Source organism: Gossypium arboreum, chromosome 10 (genome assembly GCF_025698485.1).
Source record: "Gossypium arboreum isolate Shixiya-1 chromosome 10, ASM2569848v2, whole genome shotgun sequence".
In the NCBI taxonomy this organism is placed as follows: Eukaryota; Viridiplantae; Streptophyta; class Magnoliopsida; order Malvales; family Malvaceae; genus Gossypium; species Gossypium arboreum.
In genome coordinates, this window is record NC_069079.1 from 34,841,748 (window position 1) to 34,859,861 (window position 18,114).

Here is an 18,114-nt window from a genome sequence, read left to right on the forward strand (position 1 = left end):
GGCCTTTAATTTTTTGAAACTCTCTTGGCACTTTTCTGTCCATTCAAACTTGACATCCTTTTGCAGCAACCTTGTCATCGGTGTAGCTAACATAGAGAATCTGTTTACAAACCGTCTATAATATCCAGCCAAACCTAAACAACTTCGAACTTCAATTACATTCCTCGGTGATTTCCACTCAACAATAGCCAAGATCTTGCTTGGGTCAACTCTGATCCCCTCACCCAACATAATGTGTCCCAGAATCCAACCTTGTAATAGCCCGTTTTAGACCTTAATCGAAATGGTGGTTTCAGGACCACAAATCCGAGTCAGAAAAATATTTTAAAATTATTCTCTACGTTTATTTTGTGTGAATTTATATCTGTGAAATTTTTGTGATTTAATTTTGTCGTTTAGGTATCCGATTTAATAAAAGGACTTAATCACGTAAATTAAAAATTTGATAGTTAAAAGCATAAAGGGCCAAATTGTTATTGGCTTATTAAATGGAAGTCTTTAAGTTTTAAATAGACCATTAGCAATATAAATGGACGGCTAAGGACAATAAAATGTGATAATATAATGTTTTAACTAAGGTTAAAATTGTAAATGAAATAATATGTTATAAAATATCATATAATAAACATAAAATAAGCCATATTCATATCATTATCTTTGTTCATACACCAAAATAAAAAACTAAAGAAAAGAAAAAGAGAAACTCAGGGTTCGGCTTCATTCAAGCTCAATCAAGGTAAAAGTTCAGCTCAATTTTTGATAATTTCTACCTTTTTGAGATCGTTGCTTAGTAATCTTCAAGACCCATGCTTTAATTTTTTATTTGATGAACATTTTGAGTAGTGTTATTGTTGATAGCATGTGATTTTTGTTGTTTGATGATGAAAAATGAAAGATATGTTTTAGATTAACATGTTTTGTATTGGAGTTTTTGATGATTTGGAGTAATTAGGACTAAATTGAAAAATAATAATTTGAGGGACTAAAATGTGAAATAAATGAAATATATGGAATTTTATGAACACTAGGAATATTCAGCCAAACATGCGTATCTTGAAATTTTGAATATCTTGTGTTTTGGCAATAGGGACTAAATTGTAAAAATTATAAATGTTAGGGGCAAAATGGTAATTTTCCCATTTATGTGTTTTTGGACTAAATTGAATGAAAATATGTTTGAGTGAGCTTAATTTGAATATGTTTAGATCAAGAACCAAAGAAATCGGATTTAGATCGGGGGAAAACAAAAGTTGTCGACTAGCTGCCCTGTTCCGTTTTATAACGTTCGAGGTAAGTTTATAAGCAAATAGACATGTTTAATGGTAATTAAATGTTATATTTATATTATGTTATGAAATGTTAGAATTTAAATATGCTATGGCCGAACATGAATAAACTTGGCTACCACATTTCTGAATTCATTTAGATCGAATTACGACGTCCGAAAGCCCCGTATGAACCTTAAGAATAGATAGGATACATATGTCATGACATAAGATTCCGATATATGTGTGCGAGTAAGACCATGTTATCGATATGTGATTTCAATATGTGTTTACAAGTAAGACCCTGTCTGGGACAGTGGCATCAATATGTGATTACATGTAAGGCCACATCTGGGACGTTGGTGTTGTACGACTTGTGTGATTATTCGAGTGTCCTATCCAGTTCCGAATGGTTCATCAGGCCTCGATAAGTTGTGAATAAATATGAAACATAAGTTGAAAGACCAGGTATGAAATAGTCTATTATCTATTGAAATAAGGTAAGTAAGTTATTTTATATATATATATATATATATGTTATAAGTTGTCTATGAAACTAATAATGAATATGTGCGAATATGGTATGTGAGTTCAATCTTGAGGATAAATAACTTAAGTTTTATTAAAGTGATTTTTAACTTTGTGTATACATATGTGTGATTGTGAAAATTTGGCCAAGTGAGAAATATGTGTGCAAAATGTCATATTATGATTTCTTGAGCTTATTAAATATATATTTATGTTTGATTATATAGTGATATATTGGCTTGGAAGTTGAATGACCATTTGACTTATTAGTTTAGGTGAGCATTCGGCCAAGGTAAAAATGGTACATGGAAATGTATTATTTTATCTCATTTGTAAGTTTAAGGCTAAGCATTGATAATGATAATATAACTCCAGTTAGCTTAAAGATAAGTTGAATGTATTATTTGGTTGTTTATTTGCTTATGACTTACTAAGCTCTAATAGCTTATTGTGTGTATATTTGTTTCTGTTTTATAGATTTTGGATTTCAAGTTACAAGCTTGTGGATCGTCAGCAAAGCCCATCACACTGTCAACTGTTTTTGATATTTTATAAGTTGCATTTTGGAACTATGGCATGTATAGGCTGGAACATATTTTTGAAGTGTTGATTTTGGTTATGGATTAAAATCCATGCGAAAATGGCTTGCTATTTATGTTTTATGATCTTGGTTTTGATATATGCGATTATACTTGATTGTGGTTTGATTCGTGGTAAGTATTTTATGTATTGAATATGGCTTTATTTTTAGGTTTGAAATTCGGTTTGGGTTGAATCATGGCTTAAGTCTTTTTGATAAATATGCTGTATGTCATGGTAGATCAAAATCTTTGTGATATTTTGAAGGTGTATCTAAGTATATATAGCTTGCAAAGGTATTTTATGGTTTGGCTATATGTTTATATTTGATGTTAATTATGTTAGGGTTTGCCATGTGTTTGTTAAGTAAGAATTATGACTTATGCTTGTAATAAATTGATGCCCATTATAATTTATACTAGAACACGTGTATATGATATTCGGACACATTATTTTAGTTTAATTTTTATTTATACTTTACTTGAGTATAAAGTGTTTATATTACGGATGTTATGTTAGTGAGTTTTTACATGCTTTACATGTCCAAATATATGTGCTTATAATATGATTGATATGTATATGTGCTTGGCAATATAAATCTATTAGATATTTGTAAGTTATTAAATATGTATAAATAAATTAAGTTAGCCAAGTAGACATAGAAATGAAATGGGTTACTTCTAACCAAATGCTTGTTATTGAATTGAGTTAATATGCAAACTTATGAATTTCACATAAACTAACACCTTAAGGCCGCAAATATTAATAAGAAGGGTAGTAATGAAATTTAGTTCAATTGATATATAACTTGGGTATATGCAAGACTTAATTAAAAATATTAATATGAGGTTAATATTCAATAATGTAATTATTGGTGTGTTATATGTTCTGTGCAAGTTTTTAAATTGTTTTGGATTATGTTTTATTTAAGCTATGTGGTGAATGATAGTAAATTTAAGGTTAGGCGTTTAAATTAAGTTGTAAACAATTATGCGATCTAAATCTCGAATTGAAATGAACGTATGATTTGCATTTGTAATACGGTTGTTATATATATAATAATGAGTTGAATTGATATGAAAATATTCGGAACTGTGCTTTTGTTTAGTAATGCCTCGTAACCCCTCTCCGGCAACGGATACGGGTTAAGGGTGTTACAAACCTCTTTAAGCCAAAACTCGCTCTTACTGAACTTGGCATAAAGCTGCTTATCTCTCAAAGTTTGTAGAATCGTTCTCAAATGCTTTGCTTTCTTACCCTCATCACGCAAGTAAATCAGTATGTCGTCAATAAAGACCACTACAAACTTATCCAAATACGATATAAAAATGCGGTTCATCAAATCCATAAACACCGTCAGGGAATTAGTCAAACCAAAGGGCATGACGAGGAACTCATAATGCCCGTATCTTGTCTGAAATGCAGTCTTCGGTACATCTTGCTCTTCAACTCTCAACTGATAATAACCAGGCCTCAAGTCTATCTTGGAGAACACTATGGCTCCCTTCAATTGACCGAATAAATCATCAATCCTTGGCAAAGGATACTTGTTCTTCACAGTTACCTTATTAAGCTGTCTGTAGGCGATACATAACCTCGTCGACCCATTTTTCTTTTTCACAAATAACACTGGTGCGCCCCACAGTGAATAACTAGGTCTCACAAAACCTTTATCTGTTAACTCTTGCAGCTGTACTTTCAACTCTTTCAACTCTGCTGGGGCCATTCTATAAGGAGCGATCGAGATAGGTGCCATACCAGGGACCAACTCGATACCAAATTCAACTTCCCTAACTAGAGGTAATCCGGGTAACTCTTCCGGGAACACATCTATAAACTCACAAACAACTGGCACTGATTCAATCTTTGACTTAGACACTTGAGTATTCAAAACAAAAGCAAAATAAGCCTCATATTTTTTCCTCAAATATTTTTCAGCAACCAAAGACGATATTACTTTAGGCGATTTATTCGGTTTATATGGTCCAACCCGAAGGACATTCTCATCTGCACATTTCAACTCAATAATTTTCCTCCCACAGTCCACTACAGCACTATGAGAAGTCAACCAATCCATCCCAAGTATGATATCAAATTCGTTAAATGGAAATAACATCAAGTTAGCCGGAAAACAATGACCTCTAATTGCCAAAGGACAATTTTTACACACTTGGTCTACAAGCACATGTTTTCCTAAGGGGTTGGACACTTTTATCACAAATTTAGTTGACTCTACTATCATGCTCATACGAGGTATCAATTTCATAAAAATATAAGAGTGGGTAGACCTCGGGTCAATTAAAGCAACAACAGATATATCATGAATAGAATTGGTACCCATGATCACGTCGAGAGACTCCGCCTCTTCACAGGCACGAATGGCGTAAGTCCTTGCAGGCGCTCTGCCCTCAGGCTCACTGTAGCATCTCTTGGCGTACCTTTGTTAGTAGCCCCGCTTCTCGGGTTCTTCTGTGATCTACCCCTCAATGGAGTACTACTTGCCTTTACTTTTTGTTTTTTCTCTCCCTCTACTAATTTGGGACAGTTTCAGATGAAATGGTCCGGTGATTCACATTTAAAACACCCTTTCTCTTTGCCTCGGTACTCACTGAAATGACGTCTACCACATTCAAACATTTTGGCCTAATTGGCCGAGCACTACCGACGCTCACAACAGAAGTGGTCTGGGCTCTAGAAGTTGTGTTCTGTCGATTCTTGTTCCTATTAGAAAACCCTACTGAAGCATTCGATCGGGTAGTGAACTCCTTCAATCTCTTGGATGAGGTCTGATGTAATTTCCCCATCTGTCTCTTCTTTGATTCTCGCGACTCAATAGCCGCTTTCCTCCTTTCTTTAACCAACTCTTTTGCCTTGCACGCTCTCTCAACGAGCACCACAAATTCTCTTAACTCTAAAATGCCAACAAATACTTGGATATCCTCAGTTAGACCATCCTCAAACCTTTTGCACATAGCAGCTTCTGAAGACACGCACTCCCGCGCGTATTTGCTGAGTTTCACAAACTCTCGTTCATATTCCATCACAGTCCTATTATCTTGTTTCAACTCTAGAAATTCCTTCCTTTTTTTGGTCTATGATTGTCTAGCTAATGTACTTCTTTCGAAACTCTTCTTGAAAAAATTCCCACATTATTCACTCTCTCGGTACCATAGACACAGTGTGTTCCACCACTGGTAGGCCGAATCTCGCAAGAGCAATATGGCACACTTCACGCACTCCTCAGGTGTGCACGACAGTTCATCAAATACCCTGATGGTATTCTCTAACCAAAACTCTGCTTTCTTCGGGTCGTCATCTATGTTAGCCTGAAATTCCTTAGCCCTTTGTTTCTGGATCTTGTCTATTGGAGGCTTCTCTCTCCTAAACACGTCCGCGCCTTGTGGAGTTACGGGGGCATACTGAGGAATCGGAGGAGGTGGGGGAGGTGGAGTATTCAGATTCGTATGAATGAACTTGTATACCAAGCATCCATCATTAGGAGGTAGGCTTCTCTAGCCGCTCTGCCTTGGCCCATAGTCACGGGCTCACTTTCAACTGGCACAGTCCCTTCAGTAGGAGCTGGCGCAATACTCTCCATGTCATCCGCCGTAGCTCTATTAAGATCCATTTACTATATGAAAATATGATTTATAATTGTTAGAAATCGTCACACTATCAATATAAAGTTAAGGCATGTACAGCTAAACACGTATTCTCACTAGGTTAATCCTAGAATAGACTAAACCATAGCTCTGATACCACTAAATGTAACACCCCATACACTGTCCTATACCGAGACAGAGTACAAGGCGTTGCCTAACTTAAACTCGTGCTTACTACCAATTCCGAGTCTCCAAGACTTGGACAAATTTAAAAATTTCTCAAGCTTATCAACACGTCTTTAATATGGGCCTACAAGACCCAAAACACCCATCGAAAATCATTTAAAAATAGCTCGGGTTTTTTAGTCAACTTTAGGAAAAATGACACTTGACAAGGGGCACACGCCCGTGTGGAAGGGGCAACACGCCCGTGTGATCAATTTGACATGGTCGTGTGGTTGGCCCGTGTGTCTCACACGGCCTAAGCAATACAGGGACACCCCCGTGTCTGACACCTGTGTGAGATTAATTCCAAATACACACCTACAGGGGTTTTCACACGGCGTGTCCATAGCCCGTGTCCTAGCCCGTGTGCAAAAACCTAGACATTCTGTTTCTGACGTTAGCATTTCTTAAGGGTCACATGGCCGAGGCACACACTCGTGTGCTGGACCGTGCCCTTCACACGGTTGAGACACATAGTCGTGTCTCTCCCTGTGTGCTTATTATCATGCATACTAACTTGAAATTTTTACGTGTAGGGGATACACAGCTAGACAACATGCTTATGGTGTTGGCCGTGTGTCACACACGGCCTAGACACACGCCCATGTGTCTACCTGTGTGGACAAAATCAGGCTATTTACCAAGCCTTTTTGCCACCCTTACTTACACAACCTACACAAAAGCAACCAAAACCAGTACAAGACTATTTCATGCAATAAAATCAGCCACAATAGACAACATTTCATTTGTGCATTCTACCCATCCATGAACATAACACCATTTGCATATATCAAAATAAATATTAGCCATCATTCAAGGCTTAATACAAAATGGGGAATTTGTCCTAAGCCAACATATTTGGCCAAATTATTAACATCACAAAACACAAGTCTAGTTCCCTATACATGCCATATTCAAAAATATAAATCAAACTATACCAAATGCTTCTATTGATAGTGTGATTGATATCTCTGACTTTCGTTGATTCTTGAGCTAGATAGGTGGCACTATAAGAAAAAAGAAAGGAGAGGGAGTAAGCATAAAGCTTAGTAAGTTGCATATAAATAATTATACAACAATACTTTGCTATTCATAAACAAGTATCACAATACACAAGTGGGCATAAGCAAAACTTACTCATCAATATTCAATACACATCATATAGCATATAATGTGGCTCACATTTTGTACATACCAAATAGGTACCTGTATCACTCACAACACGATTATACTTTCCTCATTAACTAGAAATTAGAACTTTCACTGTTGAACCATTCGGAATGCTATCGGATATTCTATAGCCTCAAACATGGGGTAAGGTGATGATGTCGTGTCCCAAACACAGTCTTACACTGGCTCATATCTCAAGTCGAATCCATGTCCCAGACATGGTCTTACACTTACTATCATCTCGTAGCCAACGCATGTCCCAAACATGTCTTGCACTGGCTTACGTCTCGAGGCCGATGCATGTCCCAGACTTGTCTTACACTAGCACTTGTCTCAATGCCGATGCAATGTCCCAGAAATGGTCTTACACTAGCTCACACAAATGACCCAATCGTCATGGCATGAATATATGATTTATTTCCCTAAGGTTCCAACGGGAATTCTACTATCTCTATTCTCATCACATTCTCCCATTTCCACAAGTCAAGCAATTTATGCTATAATAATTTTGATACAATTCAAGCACATATATTATCAATGTAGTTGTATTATTTACATACAACTTACCTCGGATTACAAAATGTGGCGACTAGTTGATTTAGTCAATTTGCTTGGCTTTCCCCCGGTCTACGTTCAGATTCGGTATTTCTTAATCTATAATAGAAAAATACACTTATTTAATCACTAAATGAAATTATGCCATCGAAAATTTACTTCTTTGGTAAAATGACCATTTTGCCCCTAGACCTTGACAAAATGACCATTTTACCCCTAGGCTCGAAAATTAATTTTTATCAAATTTCTTCGCATCTTAAGTCTAGCTGAACCCTTTTTACTCTTATAGCAACTCCAAATTCTCACTATATTACACATTAATCATCTACTTAACAACTTATGCAAACTAGTCCTTTTTAGATATCTTCATGAAAATCCATTCACAAAAGTTGTTTACCACACCACTAAGCTTCATATCCCTCCATAAAATTTCAGAAAACACCCTAGATGATCTCATGGCAAAACCCTAGACTTTCAACCATTTTGAAAAAAAAGTACCCTCATTTGAAAAGCTCATGCTTCAAGGGGTCCAAAAATGTAAAAATCTTCAACAAAGGGTATGAAAATCACTTACTTCTAAAGATGATAAGTTGATGCAAATTTCAAGCTTCAAAAATCTCATATGGCTGGAAAAAATTGGTGAAGAAGAAAAATAAAGAGGATGTGGCCTTTGTTTTATTTTAAAAATTAAAACTAGTCAAAATTGGTGACCAAAACTCACCTAATTTTGACTTTCTCATCAATTTGTCTCCAATGGCTGGCCAAGATATCTCTATAGGGTCTAATTGTCTTTTAAAGACCCCCAATTTAAGTTCTCTAGCTATTTGACACTTTTAGCTATCAATTTAGGACTTTTATATTTTATGCGATTTAGTCCTTTTTCGGAATTGAGCTCACAAACGTCAAAATTAACTCACCAAAATTTTCATATATAAACATGCAATGAATCCAAAATAATGATAAAATACTTTATTCGAATCCATATTTGTGGTCCTAATACCACTATTCTGACTAGGCCCTAAATCGGGCTGTTACAAATAATGCTCACACAAAGTGTGCATATAACTATAACTGTAACAGTAACCGTAACTATAATAGTAACTGTAACTGTAACTGTATATGCACACATGAACTGCGAAATGGGCCTACTCACATGATTTATGGTTCGGGATGTTAAACTATAAGATGCTACTCACACGAGCTGTGGAGCATCTGTAACAAATGCAGGACCTCAACCATCGGTAAGACATCCAAGACCAGCACCCGAACTATAATAACCCTAATGACATGTCATTTGTATCCTAAGTATTCACAAGGTTCATACAGGCCACATTATAAATCCAAATAATATAATCTTATTCATATTATACAATTACAAGTACACATCCCTATAGTTCCCATTTTTCAGATATAATTATCAATTAACTAACATTGCAATTTAGTCTAATTTTCTAATTATTATATATCAATAAATTTTACCCATTTCTATCATGAATAGTAATTAACATATGACTAAAAATAGCAATTAATAAGTTAAATCAACGTACGAACTTACCTAGTCAAAAATGATTACAAACGTGATGCTCACGACTATTCCGTTTACTTTGTTTTTCCACGATTTTTATCCAGTTGATTTGTTTCTTGATCTATCTAATAATTTAATTCAATTATCCAGTTCAAATACTTTTAAACACTAAAATTCATGTAATTGACCCTTTAATAAACATTTTTACGCTTTTATCCTAAACTTTTACTTTTTATACAATTTAGTCCCTAAACCCAAAACTTTCAAATCTAAAACAATTTCCCCTATTTCATGCTAGCCGAATTTTCCATTATACCAAAACAGCCCATATTTATTAAAATTTCACAAATATTTTATATTTAATTTAATATTATATCAATTTAACCCTTTAACTAAAAATTAATCAAAATCACCTTACAAAATAATCCTATTTAACTACAAAGCTTAATAATATATCACCAAACTTCAAAAACATCACAAATTCATCCATGAAAAAATTCTAAACATTTAACAATTTTGCAAATTAGTCTCTGAGTTAGTTAAATTAAGCTACAACGATCTCAAAAACATAAAAATTACTGAAAATATAATCAAAATCGACTTACATGCAAGGGATAATAGCTAGCCGAACCTCTAATCTCACCAAAAATGAATCGATTGTAATGAATTAATGAAGATGACAATATATTTATCTTTCATTTATTTTTGTTTTAATTATTAATTTAGTATTTTACCCTTTAAAACTCATTAAAAGCTCCTAATTAACAATTTATTATTTTACCCTTTAAAAACCATTAAAAGTTCCTAATTAACAAGCCTTCCACTTATTTAGCTTATGATCTAATTACTATTTAAAACCTTTAATTCATAATTTTATAGCTATTAGGCATAAATAAACTAATAGCGATTAACTTTTATAACTTTTATGATTTAATCCTTTTTACTAAATTAACTATATAAACGTTAAAATTTCTGGACCAAATTTCAATATACTAATATAATCACTCCGTAAATATTCAATAAAAATATTTACAGGCTTAGTTTATAGAAACGAGGTCTCAAAACCTCATTTTCCAAAACCACTTGACTTTAGGGACGAACCACTTGTACTTAACTATTCGTTTAATTAACAAAAATTATCAAATCAAAATTTAATTTAATAATATATTTATAATCCTGAAATCACTGCTTCTAACACTACTGAAAAGCGAGTTGTTACAACCCATGCCTACCTCAAGTGTCAAATTCCAGTTATGTTTACCTTTGGTTCAATATAAATTGTCTTGATATTTCTTCAAATACAAAGCGTTGTGATGCCCCTAGTCTTATTCTCAAGGTTGCAATTGGTACTTCACTTTGACATTTCTTATACATTTTGGTATCCTTGTTGCTTTCTCGAACAAGTTTTGGCACACATGAGAAGGGTTTTCTTTTGAATCATTTGGTTATATTATTACAGACTTGAAATTAACCTTACCCTCTTAAGTAATGATGTGTCTAGAATATTGGGATTTTGAAATTCTTGTCTTGCTACCAGGATTGATGCCAAATTTATAAATATCTTTAAGGGGAATCGAAAATGCAATATGTGTATAGGTCAATCTATTTAGAAGGACGATTTGAAAGAATATGATAAGTCGTAATTTATACATATTTTTATCCCATGCTTAACATATTTTTGGATGAATTATCATTAGATTTGTGGAATTCGATGCTCCTAATCCTTTAATTTCATGTTTTATACTTAGGTGAGCATAAGAGAGTAAAAAGAGCGAGAAACGGGCCAAAAATAGAGAAAATGGGTCAACATGGGAAATCAACACAGCCTGGACTTCCTCACACAACACACCCGTGTCCATCTAATAGACTATAACACGACCTAAGCCACCTCACATGGGTGTGTCCCTGTCGACCAAGTCTAGCCTTATTCGGAAAAGGCCACTCTTGAGGGTTTTGAAGCATTCTAACGCCTATATAAACACCCCAGGAGGTACCTAGAAAAGATACACAGAGTAGGAAGTAAGGAATTACTCGAAGAAAGCCGATTGATCCATCTTAGAATCTGGATTTTTCTTCAAGACTGAAGATCTCCCTTTAATTTCTTTCAGGAGTTTTTTTACGTTTTCTTTATGTTTTGTTATCATTATTCTTATGAGATGTTTTCCTTTACACATATGAACTAAATCCCCTAAATACCTAAGAGGGATGAAACCTAAAAAGGATCTTGTTATTATTTTTTGAATTATATGATAAATACTTGATTTGTTCTTGATTATGTGTTCTTAATTCTTGCTTTAATATTCCAGGATATTGATTCAAGTGTTGATGTGCTTATTCAGAAGAGCAAAAGTCCCTGTCTAAGAGTAGATCAAGCATAATTAAGCGGAGTTGATTGCACCCCTAGACACAGGGCGGCATAAATCTGCCGGATTAGGTCAAACCTAATAAGGGAATCTATAGATCGAGTTAATGCAACACTAGCGGTTCTAATTAGAAAGAAATTTCAATTAATCAACCTAGGGTTAGACGTTGTTAGTCTCGAGAGAGATAATAATATAAATTAGGAAATCTACGGATCAAGTCAAGTGAATAAATCGTTTGATTCAGAGTCAAATAACCAGTGAAGTCTAGGTGGTTTCCCTTGGGTATTGTCCAAATTAATCAGTTTTTCCCGAAAGTATTTCCCCAATTTTCTTCCTGTGCATTCTTAGTTTAGTTAATTAATGTAGATAAAATAAACCCCTTTATTTTTAGGCTAGATAATAAAAAAAGAGTTAATACTAGTACTTTTAGTTCCTATGGGTTTGACATTCCGGTCTTGCTATAAGCTATACTACTGTTCAATAGGTGCACTCGCCTTCATCGTGATAATAGTTAGTTTTCAAGTACGACCAATCATAAATATAAAACTTATCATAAGACGATCACATCAAGTTTTTGGCACCGTTGCCGGGGAACTAAGATATTAGGGACACTTAATTTTTATTACTTTAGCCATTTATTTTATTGCAATTTAAATTTTGTTTATATTACTAAAATTTATTTTATTTCCTTCTGACAGGTTTTTATAGTTTATCGCTATAAAAAACCCGTCAGGACCATTACTTTTTGATAGTGAGATAGAACACACAGCTCACAGAAATAGAAGAGAAATTAGGCGAAGCCTACATGACATAGAGAAAGGACAAGAGGACGATATTCAAACCACAACCGAGGAGATGGCTAAAAATTAGATACAACAATTTGTTCAGTTTGATGGTTTGCAGGACGAGGATCCAAACACTCATTTAGCGAATTTTTTAGAGTTTTGTAACACTTTTAAGATCAATGGCATTTTTTATGATGCCATTTGCCTTCAGTTGTTTCCCTTTTCGTTAAAGAACAAAGCTAAACAGTGGTTGAACTCATTACCACGAGGGTCAATCACTACTTGGGAACACATGATCTAAAAATTTTTACTTAAATATTTTCTGCCGGCTAAAACGACTAAGTTGAGGAATGATATCTCTTCTTTTGTGTAGATGGATCTAGAAACACTCTATAATGCATGGGAGAGATACAAGGATCTATTGAGAAGGTGCCCTCACCATGGGTTACCTCTATGGCTACAGGTTCAAACTTTTTACAACGGTCTGAATCCTTCGACTAGACAGATGATTGACGCAGCTGCTGGTGGGACAATTAATAATAAGACACCTGAAGAGGTTTATGAATTTATAGAAGAGATGTCACTGAATAATTATCAGTGGCAAGTCATGAGAACAAAGCCGACAAAAGCAGCCGTCATTTTTAACACTTACAATGCAGGTTGGAGGAACCACCCAAATTTCTCATGGGGAGGCCAAGGGAATCAGAGACCACCACCCCCTCTAGGCTTCCAACAACAACCTTACCAGCAAGAGAAAAAGCCGAACCTTAAGGAGATGATTACAAAATTTATTTCAGTAGCAAAACCTATTTTCAAAACACTGAAACTGCACTTAAAAATCAGCAAGCATCGATCCAAGGGCTCAAAAATCAAATTGGACAGCTGGCTAAAATGATTTCAGAGAGACCACCAGGCAGTCTACCTTGTAATACCGAACCCAACCCAAAAGAGCATGTGAAAGCAGTTACACTTAGGTGTGGGAAGGTGTTAGCTGAATCTGAAAATGAGCCACCACAAGAAGCTGACAGAATCAGAGGAGAGGAGGTAAAACCCAAAAACAATGACAATCCAATGCCAAAAGAATATAAACCGCCAATCCCATATCCAGCAAAGTTAAAGAAAGACCGCATGGATGCATAATTCAGTAAATTTCTTGAACTTTTTAAACAACTGCATATCAACTTACCTTTTGTTGAAGCTATATCGCAGATGCCTACATATGCAAAATTTTTAAAGGAGCTTCTAAAAAATAAAAGGAAGTTTGAAGACTTATTTACAGTGGAACTTAACGAGGAGTGCTCGGCCATACTCCAAAATAAATTGCCAACCAAACTGAAAGATCCAGGAAATTTTACTATTCCCTACTTAATTAGTAGTTTGAATGTTGATAAGGCACTAGCTGATTTAGGCGCTAGCATTAATTTGATGCCATATAAAATGTTTAAACAACTCGGTCTTGGAGAACCTAAACCCACTAGGATGAGTATTCAACTAGCCGATAGATCTGTTAAATATCCTAGGGGTATTATAGAGGACGTACTTGTAAAAGTAGATAAATTTATATTCCCTATTGATTTCGTTGTGCTTGATATGGATGAAGATGTTGAAATGCCTTTAATTTTAGGGCGTCCATTTTTAGCCACTGCTAGGGCTGTTATTGATGTGGGTGATGGTAAATTGGTACTTAGAGTAAGTGACGAAGAGATTATTTTTAAAATTTATGATGCCATGAGATTTTCTAGGGAACAGGATGACTTATGTTATTTTATTAACTTTATTGATCATGCTACTCAAGATTCTTTTCAGGAAATCATATATAAGGACACGTTGGAACTGTATCTTGCCCAAGGAGAGGAGGACGATGGTGAACACTCCTCAAGACAAGTAGAATATGAGGGTATTAAGGTAAACGATGAACTTAAGCAAAAACCCTCTATTGAAGAACCTCCCAAACTAGAACTTAAACAATTACCAAATCACTCAGAATACGGATTCCTTGGAAATAATTCTACACTACCAGTGATTATTGCTTCTAACTTGCAACCCGAGGAGAAAAATGAATTACTCCAAGTATTAAGAGAGCACAAAAAGGCCATAGCTTGGAAAATTTCTGACATTAAAGGGATCAGCCCTTCTTTTTTCACCCACAAAATTTTAATAGAATATGAAAATACGCCATGCGTGCAATCTCAAAGATGACTGAACCCCAACATGAAGGAAGTTGTTAAAACTAAGGTAATTAAACTTCTAGATGCTAGAATTATTTATCCTATTTCTGACAGTTCTTGGGTAAGTCCAATACAGGTTGTTCCTAAGAAAGGAGGCACTGTTGTAACCAATGAGAAAAATGAATTAATTGCAACAAGGACAGTCATAGGTTGGAGAGTTTGCATTGACTATAGGAAGCTGAATGATGCCACGAGGAAAGATCACTTCCCCCTACCATTCATCAACCAAATGTTGGAAAAATTATCGGGGCATATGTACTACTGCTTTCTAGACGGACTCTCTGGTTATTTTCAAATCCCAATAGCTCCTGAAGATCAAGAAAAGATGACATTTACATGTCCATACAGTACGTTTAATTATCGTAGAATGCCTTTTGGATTATGTAATGCTTCTGCAACTTTTCAATACTGCATGATGGTCATTTTTGACAAACTCGTAGAAGACATCATAGAGGTATTTATGGATGATTTCTCGGTATTTGGTAACTCTTTTCATCTTTACCTTAAAAATTTAAAACGAGTTTTAATAAGATGTGAGGAAACGAACCTTGTACTTAACTGGGAAAAATGTCACTTTATGGTTCAAGAAGGAATTGTGTTAGGACATAAAATTTCTAGTAAAAGGATTGAGGTTGATAAATCTAAAATTGAAACCATTGAAAAACTACCTCTCCCTAGTTCGATTAAGGCTATTAGAAGCTTTTTAGGACACGCTGAGTTTTATAGAAGATTTATTAAAGAATTTTTAAAATAGCTAAGCCTTTGACTAAATTACTAGAAAAAGATGTGCCATTTAATTTCGATCAGGAATGTCTAGAAGCGTTTAATACTCTAAAGAATAAATTGATTAATGCTCCAATTATAATCGCACCTGATTGGAACTTACCTTTCGAACTAATGTGCGATGCGAGTGATTTTACAGTAGGTACAGTTTTGGGACAGAGAAGAGACAAGCATTTTCAACCTATCTATTATGCTAGCAAAACTTTGACCACCGCACAAGAAAACTACACAACTACGGAGAAAGAGCTGCTAGCTGTGGTTTTTGTATTCAATAAATTTAGGTCATATCTAATATTATCTAGAGTTGTCATTTACACTGACCATTCTGCTCTTCGCTACCTTCTAACTAAGACTGATACAAAACCTCAACTCATTCGATGGATTCTGTTATTGTAAAAATTTGACTTGGAGATTCAGGATAAGAAAGGAGATGAAAATCTCGCGGCTGATCATCTTTCCAGGCTTGAAAATTCAAGAACCAAAGAGCTAGATGAAGTTGAAATAAATGATTCGTTCCCTGAATAATAGTTTTTTGCTATATCTGATTCTGAGGTACCTTGGTTTGAGGACATTGTGAATTTTTTAGCCGCTAACATTATCCCAAAAGGGTTGACACATTAACAAAAGAAGCGATTCTTTACTGATGTGAAAAACTACTTTTGGGAAGACCCTTTTCTTTTCCGTATATATGCAGATCAAGTCATTAGGAGATGCGTTACAAGGTCAGAAGCATTGAAAATATTGAAACATTGCCACTCAAGACCGACTGGAAGACATTCAGTGGAAATAAGACCGCACATAAAACACTCGAATTAGGTTTTTATTGGCCCACTCTATTCAAAGACGCCAACAGGTATGTTAATTCTTGTGACAAATGCCAACGGACAGGTAATATCTCTAAATGTGATGAAATGCCTCAAACATATATGCTTTCATGTGAGATATTTGATGTTTGGGGTATCGACTTCATGGGTCCATTCCCTAGTTCTTTTAGGAATAAATACATCTTAGTAGTTGTTGATTATATGTCCAAATGGGTTGAAGCCCAAGCTTTACCTACTAATGATGCTAGAGTAGTAGTACGATTCCTTAAGAAACTTTTCTCTCGATTTGGAACACCAAGAGAAATTATTAGTGATAGGGGTACTCATTTTTGTAACGCCCAATTTGACAAGAGCCTTAAGACATACGAAGTTCACCACAGAAAAGCTACCTCTTAACACCTTCAAACTAATGGCCAAGTCGAAGTAGCAAATCGAGAGCTTAAACGTATCCTAGAAAAGACAGTAGAATTAAACAGGAAAGATTGGGTGATGAAAGTAAATGATACTTTATGGGCTTATAGAACTGCTTTTAAGACCCCCATAGGAACATCACCTTACAGACTTGTTTATGGAAAAAGTTGTCATCTACCATTTGAGTTAGAACACAAGGCATTCTAGGCTATAAAATTTCTAAACTTTGATCTCAAACTTGCAGGTGAAAATAGGTTGAGTAGTTGAACGAGTTAGACGAGTGGCGAACCAATGTATATGAAAATTCACGCCTTTCCAAGGAAGCAACGAAGCGTCACTACGACCCTCGTTTAAGACAAAGCAAGCAATTTGAAATGGGAGATCTTGTCCTGTTATATAACTTGAGATTCAAATTGTTCCATGGAAAGCTTAAATCACGATGGTTAGGTCCTTTCGTAGTCCAAACTGTCTTTCCATATGGCACCGTAGAGGTAAGTCACCCATCACAAGGCACTTTCAAGGTAAATAGACATCGTCTCAAACATTGTAACGGTGAGAATTTTAAAGACGATAGAGAGAAGCTACGGCTCCACAAACCTCCCTAAATATACCCACAAGGTAGAGTCAAGCTTAGACCCTAAATAAGCGTTTCTTGGGAGGCAACCCAAGCACTAACCTTACTAAATAGGGTTTAATTTTTCTTTAACTGTTCATAGTTTAACTGCAGGAAATTTTGACATTCGACATGGATGAACACATCCTAGCCCACGGGCATGCTTTAGGCCGTACTCATACCACGGGCGGCGACACAGCTGTGCTCTACGACCGTGTGAAAACAGAGCAAATTTTTTTCCCAAAACACAAGATTCGATATGTTGCCACAGCCGTGCGACATGGCTGTGGGCAATCCTGCCAAATTAACACGGGCATGTGACACGCCCATGCCCACCATCTGTGGTTGAGGCTGTCGAAAGAACATGGGTGTGCGCATATAAACACGGGCGTTGGAGAAGCGAACTACATCGCATACGGTCGTGCGATACGACCATGTGACCACACGGCCTAGACACACAGGTGTGTCCTTAGGCCATGTGACGATTCCTCTTTTCGCGATAAGCGCGGGTGTGTGACACGACCGTGTGAGACCCGTGTTGGGCTACATGCCCATGCCTCTTGTTAAACTCATATTATTTTTATTTTTATTTTTAATTCTATTTATTTTTGAAGACTCATGTTTATATTTTTAAACTCTGCTTATCTTTATAATTATT

General features: G+C 35.4%; 1 non-coding gene across 1 annotated transcript; it reads right to left on the reverse strand.

The window, feature by feature from the left end:
* Nucleotides 1-12,937: 12,937 nt before the first annotated feature.
* Nucleotides 12,938-13,044, reverse strand: LOC128283055 (small nucleolar RNA R71). Its single transcript, XR_008273396.1, has one exon. It is a non-coding gene; the product is annotated as a small nucleolar RNA R71 (small nucleolar RNA).
* Between the last annotated feature and the right edge of the window lie 5,070 nt (nt 13,045-18,114).